We start from the raw sequence: 9722 nt of genomic DNA, 5'->3' as shown, positions 1-9722 counted from the left end.
CTTGGGGTCTCTTGACTGTCTCTTCCTGCGACTCACCGAGCCTGTCTCGGGGTGTCTGCCTGCGCCCCTGTCTCTTCCTGTATTTGTGTCTCTGAATGTGTAAATGAACACCTTTACACATCCACCTGTGCTCTCCTTCCCCATCTCTCTACCTCCGCCTCTTTCTCTGGGTCTTGGTCTCTCGGTAGTTCTTTAGCTTTCTGACGGCATTTCACTTACTTCCCACCCTCTCTCCCATGGCAGAACAGCGGCGCCCCAAGGGTCCTCGAGGTCCTATCGGATCCCGCAGCTCCGTCCCCTGCGGGTTCCCACGTCTACCAGCAGCTGGGGGAAGAACTCCGTCAGCCCAGGGCAGGGGCGGGCACTCACTTGGACCAGGACCTGCCCGACGCCCCCCGGTCCGCCGGGCGAACGGGTCGTCACTTCCTGTGATCAGTTTGGGAAAAGGCCCTGGGGGCCCTGCCACCGGCGAGTGTGGGAACCCAGGGTTCGAATTCCCGCCCCGACGCTGCTTCCGGACCGAAAGCCCCCTGAACGCCTTACCCCATGTGCCCTGGGCCTCGGTTTCTCCACCAGTGAAACAATGATGGGAATCGCTTGACGTGAAGTGAGTGGAGGTGCTGGCACACTTCGAGTGATTGCTAAGTGGAAGCCTTTGGTACTAGTTAGGAGAATTATTTTAATTACAGTATAGTTAGGGTAATGAATTCCAAATACCAATGTAGCATCATGTGCCTTATATACAATAGATAATCGATAAGTAATGAAATATTAAATTTACATAAAGCAATAAATTTATGTGCCTACAAAATATATTTACCTAATACATTTACAAGTACATAATATATAATAAACATGTAAAAAAGTACAATAAAATAATAGCATCTCATAAGCAAACCTATTTATTTCTTAATCTCGCTATGTTACCCAGCCTAGAGTGCAGTGGCGAGATGTTGACTTATTGCAGCCTCCGCCTCCCGGGTTCAAGCAATTCTCCTGCCTCAGCCTCCGGAGTAGCTGGGATTACAGGTGCCCGCTACCACGTCCGGCTAATTTTTGTATTTTTAGTAGAGACGGGGTTTCGCCATGTTGGCCAGGCTGGTCTTGAACTCCCGACCTCAGGTGATCCACCTGCCTCAGCTTCCCAAAGTGCTGGGATTACAGGCGTGAGCCACCATGCCAAGCCTAGTGCTACACACTTTAAACAACCAGATCTCGCAATAACTCCCTCACTCACTATCACCAAGAGGATGGTGCTAAACCATTCATGAAGGATTCACCCCCAAGATCTGATCACCTCCCACCAGACCCCACCTTCAATATTGGGGATTACCATTCGACCTGAGATTTGGGTGGGAACATAGATCCAAAACTTATCAGGGGAGTAGAGGAATAGTCACGCCCTCATCTAGCTTTGTGAATCTGCATTTTTACCTCAGAGGAAGCAATCAGATATGCATTTGTTTCAGGTGAGCAGAGGGAGGACTTGGGGTTCTGTCCTGTGTCTCGCACCTGTGAAGATAAACTATCAATTTACGTTGTCAGGGTAAAATTCAACAGAACCATTTTAGGGTAAAGATCTTGGGGTCCACAAGGAATCCCGAGAGGGCAAATTATGAGGGAAGTATGTAGCTTTCTTTTCTTTGTAGGTATCTTATTTAGGGATAAAATGGGACGCAGGTTTGCCTGATGCAGTTCCCAGCTTAACTTTTCCTTTTGGCTTAGTAATTTTGGGGTCCTGAGATTTATTTTCCTTTTACACCTGCCTTGTATTTCAACAAAACCATATCACAATTAGGCTCCTTTTAAAAATTCTCGCTGATGTGCTCTGTAAACTTTAATGATTGTTTTCCAGGGAAAATGGCAGAACTAAGAACAACTCTCACACAATCTCTTATCTGAAACCCTTAGTGCCAGATGTGTTTTAAATTCACACTTTTTCCTGATTTTAGAAATGAAATTAAGTGCATGTGCCATATATTATATAGAGCCCTGCAAGGGACTGGGAAACGCCTGATAACTAAACTCATTTTTTCTGAGTGAAACTTTTTATTACTCCCACTAAGAGAAACACTAAGCCGTCTTATGTTACTTTAGTTCAGGTTTTACCTCCAAGTGCGTTTTTAAAAATTATTTTTCTGGAGCTTTTTGGATTTCAAAACTGCAGATGTAAGATTATGGAGCTTTATTAGCATTCAATATTTGATGATTTGCCACTCAAAACGATTTCTACAATCAAAGATGAGAGATGGGAACACGTGAAGGAACACAGAGCCATCTCTGGTGTGTCTGCCATTTTTTTTTTTTTAAATCAGAAAAGCAAAAACCAAAAAAATCTCAACAAACCTCTCCAGCAGATTTTAAGTTCTGGCTCATGGCTTGAACTGCAGAGTGTTTACAAATTGTAGACACATACACAGACACAGAGTTTTTTTTTTTTTTTTTAACAGATCAAAGATGTCTTTGTGACATTATATATGTTTATACTTCCTGACTTTATGGACACTGTAAGTCCCAGATAATCCCAAGCTACAGGTGAGTCTAAGCAGGGGATAGAATTGCCTGATCATCTTGGACATACAGTCCATCACTTAGGGCTGTTGACTTGGCGAATGTCTTTTCTCCATACCAGTCTACAAGAATCACAAAAAGCAGTTTTCTTTTATCTTGCAGGGCCAGGACTATACATTCACAGTATTTCCTGAGGCCTATAGTTCACCTGCTATCTGCCATAATATAGTCCTCAAAGATATTGGTCATTTTTTTTGAATTTTGAATATTTATTACCTTTGTAGTTTTAATCTTTATTTATTTTTATGTTTTTTGAGACGGAGTCTCACTCTGTCACCCAGGCTAGAGTGCCGTGGCATGATCTTGGCTCCCTACAACCTCCGCCTCCCAGGTTCAAGCAATTCTCCTGCCTCAGCCTCCCGAGTAGCTGGGATTACAGGCATGTGCTGCCACACCTGGCTAATTTTTGTAGTTTTAGTAGAGACAGGGTTTCACCACGTTGGCCAGGCTGGTCTCAAACTCATGACCTTGTGATTCGCCCTCCTCGGCCTCCCAAAGCGCTGGGATTACAGCCGTGAGCCAGCGCGCCCAGCCCTAATCTTTTATTATTCACAATTTCAAATACACAAAAGTAGAAGGAATAGTATTATAAACCCCTATTACTCATTACCCAGGTTCAACAATTATCAATATATTGCCAATATTGTTGATAATATCTTGACATTCTACAAAACATCACAGGACCTACTACACTGATATTATGTTGAATGGATCCGGTGAGCTTGTACATGAGATGTCTTAGAAAGCCATATGCAAATGAGAGGGTAGGAAACAAATGGCATGTCCCCTCAGTGAAGTTTCTGGGAGTTCAATGACCTTGGCAATGTCAAGTTATTCCTCCAAGAAGAAAGACAAATTACACCTCTCACTATCTACCACACAAAAAAAGAAGAACAATGCTTGTGTCTTAGTCATCTTGGGCTGCTATGAACATAGACGAGGTGCTTAAACAACAACAAAAAAATTATTTCTCACAGTCTGGAGGCTGGGAAATCCAAGATCAAGATGCCGGCAAGATCAGTTTCATTCTGAGGCCTCTTCTTGACTTGGAGTCAACTGCCATTTCCCTGTGTGTTCACATGACTGTTTCTTGTTTTTTTTTTTTTGAGACAGAGTCTGGTACTGTAGTCCTGGCTGGAGTGCAGTAACGCGATCTCCGCTCACTGTAACCTCCACCTCCCAGGTGCAAGCAATTCTCCTGCCTCAGCCTCCCGAGTAGCTGGGATTACAGGTGCCTGCCACCAAGCCCAGCTAATTTTTTGTATTTTTAGTAGAGACGGGGTTTCACCACGTTGGCCAGGCTGATCTCGAACTCCTGACCTTGTGATCTGCCCGCCTCGGCCTCCCAAAGTGCTGGGATTACAGGCATGAGCCACTGCACCCGGCCTGACACTGGACGCTGTATTATCAAACAGAAATGGTATGTAAGAGATCAAGCTCAGGCTCAACTTGAGGGTCTGAGTTCCTGTCCTCAAGTCCTAGGCACTATTTTGTGTTTTCCTTTATGTCCCTTGCTGTCTCATTTTGTCCTTTGTCCATATCACTGTTTCCTGCTCCCTTTCTAGTATCTCTCTCTCTGCCATCAAGGCTCCTTCTTCTTTTGTTTTCTTAAGATGGGCTGGAATTCTGGTGAAATTCCAGTAAGTGATGCTCCGTAATTCCACATATAGATGCATCTTTGCCTCCTTTGATGAACTAAGTAGATTGACTTCCAATGTGCAGACTTTTAGAGAAACCAAACAGTGAAATAACCAGTACATGATAACAGATGTTTTTTTCGTGAACTCCCATGACTCTCTTTGGTGTCTGATCCTTGCTAATGAACCTACTTAAATTCCAGTCTTCCTAGTCTTTATCATCCTTCCAGTCGCCCACAGCCTGCTGAGTAAGCCTTTCCTCAAGCTCAGCAGCTGCTCAAGGTCACCAGCTACATCCTTCCCAGTTTCCTCCATGCCATCAAATTCTGATTATGAATGCTTGTAATGGCCTGTTTCTTGATCTGTGTGTTGATATATAAAATAAAATAATACAGCATCTTCTCAGCTTAATTTTTATAAATTCATAGGCATAAGAAAACCAGGAAAATGAAGTATTTTGTCAAGAAAAAGTAAAATCAACCTACAGCAACCACAAGATGAACCAGATGTTAAAAACACCAGCCAAGAACTGTAAAATAATAATTAAAATAATTCTTAATGAAGCAAGGCAATATGCTTAGCATAGAAATGAAAATTCTAAAAACAAATATACTGAAAGCTCTGGAATTGAAAACTATATTATATGAAATTTAAATATTTACTGGATGGTGGCCAGGCAAGGTGGCTTATGTCTATGATCCCAGCACTTTGGGAGGCCAAGGCAGGCAGATCACCTGAGGCAGGAGTTTGAGACCAGCCTGGTCAACATGCCTAAACCCCATCTCTACTAAAAATACAAAAAGTAACCGGACAGGGTGGGGCCTGTAGTCCCAGCACTTTGTGAGGCTGAGGTCGGGGGATCATCTGAGGTCAGGAGTTCGAGATTATGCCACTGCACTCCAGCCTGGGGGACAGAGTGACCCTCTGTCAAAAATAAATAAATAAATAAATAAATAAATAAATAAATAAGTGACCCTCTGTCAAAAATAATAAATAAAATAAAATACATACATACATAAAAATAAAATTTACTGGACGGATTAACTGGTGAAATGAGATGATGAAAAAGTTAAAAACCTATTCTCCAAAAAAATGGTAAATCAAGTTCCTTTTGCTGCGGGGAAATTGCCTCAGAAACTTAGACCTTCAGAAAACTAAAAGCATCGGGAATACTTGGGGAAGCATTGAAAATACTACATATCTTGGTAAATGCAAGACACACTTTCATTTTTTAAATTCTTTTTTCTCTTAATTTCTACACAAACCATATAAGTGTTTAAATAAAAACAACAACATTGTGCTGTGATGTTTATAATGTATGAATATATACTACGTATAACATCTATTAAATAAAAGTTTACAGTTTTAACTGTAATATAAAAGTTCAAAAGGTTAAAAGTTGTGAAACAACTCTAAGAAGAGGGAGCTCTGCAGAAAAAGGGCTTATATCTACAGAGTGGTCTCCTTGAATATTTGCTGGATATAAAGCTGAATGAGCATATGGGATCAACCATTAACTGGGCAAAGAACAACTAGGGAACTGTAAGATGAACATCTCACACAGTTAACGTGCTCATGCATTTGGTTGAATAGTCAGAATGGAATGTCCTTGTTAATTACCTAGTGCATTGGTGTGAGACTGCATAACTGTCACGCCATAATATAAGTGCTACACTATCCCAAAGTCATAAGAGATGAAGCTGATCTCCAAGTTAGACTGGTTTGCCTGACAACACAAAGCCTTAAAATAAGAAAACCAATTCAAGAAGTATACAACATATTTTTGATGTCAAACATCCAATTAAAATTATTAGTCATGGAAGCATGAAAGTGTGAAAAACAATTAGTCTTTAGAAATGAATACAATTAGCAATTATAAATATGGCCAGTATACCCAAGGATATCCATGAAAACATGAATAAAAATAGAGAAATGGAAGATATTAAATCACCAAATGGAACAAGCTATAAATGGAAAATGCAATATTTAAGAGAAAAGTTCAATGAAGAGGATTAACAGCATATTATACACTGAAAAAGAAAAGACTAGTGATTAATAATACAGAGAAAACTAAAAGGAAAGATAAGTTGTGCCTCAGTGCATTTTTTGACAATACCAAGTGGCAAATATATATGCAATTGAAGTCCCAGGGTAGATGAATTACCCGGTACAGAAACAAATGTTTTTTAAAATAGCAGATAACATTTTCCAATTTGATAAAAATTAATTCGCATATTCAAGCAGCTTAACAAAATTCATGCAGACAAAGAATCTCACCAGGGTATATTCTCAACAAATTGCTGAAAAACAGTGAAAAGCAAAATATTTTAAGTAGTCAGAAAAACTAAGACACATTAGAACCAGAAGAACAAAATAAGAATTAAAGCAGACTTCTTATGAAAAATTATTCAGGCAAGAAACAATGGGTACATTATTTTAAGTGCTGTAAAAAAAAAAATTGAATCTGTTAACCTGCATTTTATAGATATGATAAAAATTTGAAAGTTTTCAAAGGATATGTGAAAGTATTCCTAATTAATTTTCTATTAAAATTCTTCATCTATTTTTCTATGAACAGGTTAGTATTATTCTTATTGGTTTGTTTGAGCTTCAGGTAGTAGGAATTTTAAGGATTTCTTTTTATACCCCGTAATATTTGCTTTCAAAATGAAGGTAAAATAAACACTTCCAAGCAAAAACTGTGAGAATTTTTCACAAGCAGATCTACACAATAAGAAAATAAAAATTTTTGAAAATAAAAGTTAAATAATAGTTGGAAAACTGATGTATGTAAATGAATGAAATATACCAGAAATTGTTAATATGTGGATAAATAGTAAAGTATATTTTCTCATTTAAGAATATAATTGACTATCTAAATGCAAAACCAATGTATTATGGGATTTATAATATTTATAGAAATAAAATGTGTGGCAGCAGTAACACAAATGATTGATGTTAAAAATGATAGCACATTATTCTAAGGCTCTCACATTTTACATGAAGACTTATTATTTGAAGATATATTGTGAGGAATTAAAGAAGCATTTTGTTAACATGGGGGAAAAAAACATACAGAAATGCCAAAGAAATTTAACTAATAGGCCAAGAGTTGAGATAAAGTGGAATACTAAGTGTATGCCATCCAAAAGAAAGATGAAAAAGAGGAACGAAAGAACAAAGAACAGATGGGATAAATTGAGAACAAATGGCAAGAGGCAAGACACTAATTCAATTATGTTAAAAATTGCATTAAATACAAATAAATAGTTTAATTAAAACAGAGATTGTCCAACTGTATATAACGTCAGGGCCTAACTATAGGCTCACTATAAGACCTCAACATAATTATGTGGTCTATAAAAATATAAATGGGCTGGGCATGGTGGCTCATGCCTGCAATCCCAGCACTTTGGGAGGCTGAGGTGGGCAGATCACCTGAGGTCAGGACTTTGAGACCAGCCTGGCCAACATCGTGAAACCCTGTCTCCACTAAAAATATAAAATTAGCTGGGCGTGATGGCATGCGCCTGCAATCCCAGCCACCTGGGAGTCTGAGGCAGAAGAATCAGCTGAACCTGGCAGGCAGAGGATATATACAAAGGCCAAACTTCAAAATACACAAATGTCAAATTGACAGAACTGAAAGGAGAAATAGACAAACGCCTAATTATAGCTGGAGATTTCAGCACTCCATGCTCAGTAACTGACAGAATACTAAGGTAGAAAATAAATAAGGGTATAGCTAATGTGAACAACTATCAGCCAAATCGACTTAACTGACATTTGTAAGAATACTCCTCCCAATTATAGTAAAGTATGCATCCTTTTAAAGCGTACATGGGACACTCACAAGGTAGAGCATACGCTGGAAGATAAAACAAGCTTTAATACATTTTTAATAAGTAAAATTATAAAGAAGGTGTTCTTCGATTACAATAGAATTAAAATATAAATTATTAACAAAAATATCTGTGAAATCTCTAAATATTGCAAATTAAAACAACACACTTCATATTGACACGTGGATCAAATAATAAATCTCATGGAATATTGGGAAATACTTTGAACTGAATGAAAATAAAGACACAACAAATAATTTGGAAGATACAAAGCAGTGCTTATAAGAAAATGTGTAACTACATGCTTATGTACATAGGGAGAAATGCCTATCATCAGTGGTCTACATGTGAACCTTATGAAGCTGGAAAATAAGGAGGAAATTAAACCCAAAGTAACTAAGAAGTAAGGGAATAATAAAGATAAGAGTGAAATTTGGTGAGACAGATAACACACAACCAAAAGAGAAAATCAATGCACCAATATATATATTTTTTGAAAAGGTTCATAAAATTACTGAAACTTTTGCTTAAATGATAAAACAGGAGACAAATTACCAATAGTAAGGTTGAAAGAAGGTAACATGATTAGAGATCCCGTAGACATACATGGGTAGTAAGAAACTACTATAAGCACTTTAATGGCAAAAACTTTGAGAATATAGAGGAAAAATTACTGAAAGACGCCAATCCAAATATTTATTCACAAGGAACTAAAAAAACCTGAGGGCTCAATATCATTAAATAAATTAGATTTATAATTAAAAGTTTTCCCATACAAATTCCAGGCCTAGATGACATCAGTGGTGGATTCAAATATTTAAGTTGTAAGTATTACAAATGTTGTATAATTTTGTTCAGAAAAGCAAAAAAAGGGAAAAACTTTTCAACTTTATAATTGGATAATTACCCTAACAATAAAACTATAACAAACATTATAAAAATGAAAAAGCCAACCAAATTTCTTCAAGAATATGGATTCAAAAATCTGTAGACTATTGAATTCAATATATTGACATATCAAAAGTGATAATTTGATTACTATTCATTAAAGACATTCTTATCAACTAGAAATATAATAAAATGTACTTAAGATGATGAGAATATGGAAGAAAAACCTGCAGTTAACTTTATCCTTTATGGGAAAAGACTGACTACTTTCTCCCTAAGATTAGGAGAAAGTCAAGAATGTCTGTTCTTGTCACTTTTGCTCAAGATTACATTGTATATTTCAATCTAGTGTTAATAGAAAAAAAGAAATAAATAAAAACCCCTAAATATTAGTAATGAAAATATCTTTTTTTCTGAAACAATATGGCATTGTATATAGATTTTAAGTTATATACATGTGACTGTAACAAGGTTAAAGCATACAAAAATCAATTACATATGGAAATACACACAGCCATAATACAGAGAGATACACACATACATACACAGAAAATTAATGAAGGAATGGAATGCAGAATCTTAAAAGATAAATACCATATGCAATAGCATAAAAACTTGAAATACTTAGGAATAATTATAATGATATATAATTAATATGCTTACATAATTATTATGCTTATGATATATATGCATATATAATTATAATAATACATATGCTTTAATTATCCACTGCAAAATCAATTTTTTTTTTTTCTGGAGGAACTTAGAAGATTTAGTAAATTGA

Source organism: Macaca mulatta, chromosome 20, assembly GCF_049350105.2.
Source record: "Macaca mulatta isolate MMU2019108-1 chromosome 20, T2T-MMU8v2.0, whole genome shotgun sequence".
Classification (NCBI taxonomy): Eukaryota; Metazoa; Chordata; class Mammalia; order Primates; family Cercopithecidae; genus Macaca; species Macaca mulatta.
Note: the sequence above shows the minus strand (reverse complement) of the source record.